The sequence below is a fragment of the Dunckerocampus dactyliophorus genome, unplaced genomic scaffold, assembly GCF_027744805.1.
Source record: "Dunckerocampus dactyliophorus isolate RoL2022-P2 unplaced genomic scaffold, RoL_Ddac_1.1 HiC_scaffold_98, whole genome shotgun sequence".
Classification (NCBI taxonomy): Eukaryota; Metazoa; Chordata; class Actinopteri; order Syngnathiformes; family Syngnathidae; genus Dunckerocampus; species Dunckerocampus dactyliophorus.
Window position 1 is genome coordinate 35,001 of NW_026559934.1, and position 2,575 is coordinate 37,575.

Consider the following 2,575-nt stretch of genomic DNA (forward strand, 5'->3'; position numbering starts at 1 on the left):
AGCGCCCTCACGCTGCGCGGTTGCCTGAGGTTAAGAGAAAGGGTGTTTCCGGACTTGCCTGCCGCCGTCGCTGCTTCCCACGCACCTTGGAACCGCCCAGGCGGGCACCTGTCCCGAGAGATGGCGGCGATGCGGGGGCCGAACCGGCGCGGCGCCGATGGAGGACAACTGGGTCAGACGGGTCGTCTCGATCTCGCTACCGATAGGTCGGGCAGAGTGCGACACGCGTGTGACGAGGGGACGGCGAACCGCTGCCTCGGCAATCATCGGCTTCACGGGTGCCATGTGCACTTGCCCATTGAGGCCAACCCGCAGGCTGGAGGAGCCGTCCGCGCCCGAACACCGGCACCACGGCCGGCCGGCGGGGGCCCTCCAAAGGCGGGTCTGGTTTACCGCTAGGTCAGTGGGGGCTCAGGGGGTTGGGGTGCGTGCGAGCGCGCGGCCGGGTGGGGGGCAATGGCCCCCCGGGTGGCCGCGCCGGAGGTGTCACTCGCCTCCAGTGAGCACTCGGCTCCTCTCTGTCGGACACCCGGAGGTGAAGCGCGGGCCCTGCTACCGCGCCGGAGGTCCCACTGGCCTCCAATGAGCACACTCGGCTCCTCTTTGTCGGACACCCGGAGGTGAGGCGCGGGCCCCTCTTACCCGCGCCGGAGCCTCAGCTTGCCTTCCAGTGAGCTGGGCTCCTTTTTTATTTTCTTTGGAGTGGGCCACCCGGAGGTGGAGAGCGACCCGCAGACGAAGCACGGCCAGGGGCCGCCGGATGCCGCCCATGGCGGGCGCTCCCACTCCTCTGACACCTGCGAAGCAGCAAAGTGCTCCTTTTCGATTCCTTCCGCCACCCGGAGGTGGAGCGCGGACCCAGCCACCGCGCCGGAGCGAGCAGCAGCCTCGCTCCGAGTGTGCGCCCGCAGACGAAGCACGGCCAGAGGCCGCCGGATGCCGCCCATGGCGGGCGCACACACTTTTCTGACACCTACGAAGCACCCAAGTGCTGCTTTTTGGGATTCGCCACCCGGAGGTGGAGCGCGGACAAAGCCACCGCGCCTAGTGTGCACCCGCAGACGAAGCACGGCCAGAGGCCGCCGGATGCCGCCCATGGCGGGCGCACACACTCTTCTGACACCTTCGTAGCACCAAAGTGCTGCTTTTTGGGATTCGCCACCCGGAGGTGGAGCGCGGACAAAGCTACCGCGCCGGAGCGAGCAGGAGCCTCGCTCCGAGTGTGCACCCGCAGACGAAGCACGGCCAGAGGCCGCCGGATGCCGCCCATGGCGAGCGCACACACTTTGCGGACACCTCGGATTGGCCACCCGGAGGTGGAGAGCGACCCGCAGACGAAGCACGGCCAGGGGCCGCCGGATGCCGCCCATGGCGGGCGCTCTCGCTCCTCGGACAGCTCCATCGGCGCAGCATGGCGCTCGCGGTCGTCATTACCCGCTGGCGAGGCGCGGCCAGGGCCGCCAGGCGTCGCCTATCGCGTGCGCAAACTCCCAGCAAGCACCAACGTGCTCCTTTGGATGTTGTCATCCGGAGGTGATAGCGCGGCCCGGGCCGCCTGACGCGGCCCATCGCGGGCGCTCCTCGTCGGACACCTGCGTCACACAGCCTGGGTGCCAGCTGTGGAGTGACACTTGGAGAAAAAGAAGCACAAGTCACTCATATCAAAGTTCCCGTTCCCTTTTGTTTGTGTCACGCTTGGAAATGCTTGAGAGGTGACACTTTGTCAAAATTGCAGCTGGTGTCTCATCATCATCATCACCGCTGCTCATCAGCCTTCCTTGGATGCCTGCCATGCACGCGGCCCAACGGGGCACTCAGATGGGGTGGGCAGCCCGGACCGCCTTGCGCGGCCCAACACGGGCGCCCAGGGGGACGCGGAAACCCGTTTTAGAAAATAACCTCCAGGGGTTTTCCAAGAGCGGCACAGCCCCAGCTCACGTCCGTGTTTCAGTGCGTCAAAAGCGGATTCAAAAGTGTGCTTTTCTCGGTACTTCCCCTGGAGGTCAGTGTTTCTAAAAACTGGGTTTCCGAAATCGTGCTGGAGGTGTTTTGGTCAACCAGGAAAAATGGCATTTACGGGAGAGGGTAAAGTATACCCCCCCCCCCCCTCTCGGCTGATTTACCCTCTCCCGTAAACGCGTTTTTTCCTGGTCGACCAAAACACTCATTGACTCCCATTCATTTGACACTTTGTCATTTTTTCAGCACTTTTTTCGCGCATTGGGTACTCCGCCCATTCACTCCCATTCATTTGACACTTTGTCGTTTTTCCAGACCTTTTTTCACGCATTGGGTACTCCGCCCATTCACTCCCATTCATTTGACACTTTGTCGTTTTTTCAGCACTTTTTTCGCGCATTGGGTACTCCGCCCCATTCACTCCCATTCATTTCACACTTAGAAAAATCATCCGAGCGGCTCTCCACGCATTTTATAGCCGCTTTGGGGCTCCAGCCGCCTCGGCCTTCATTTCTGACTAGGCTCGTGTGGACTTTGTCGTTTTTTCAGCACTTTTTTCGCGCATTGGGTACTCCGCCCCATTCACTCCCATTCATTTCACACTTTGAAAAATCAT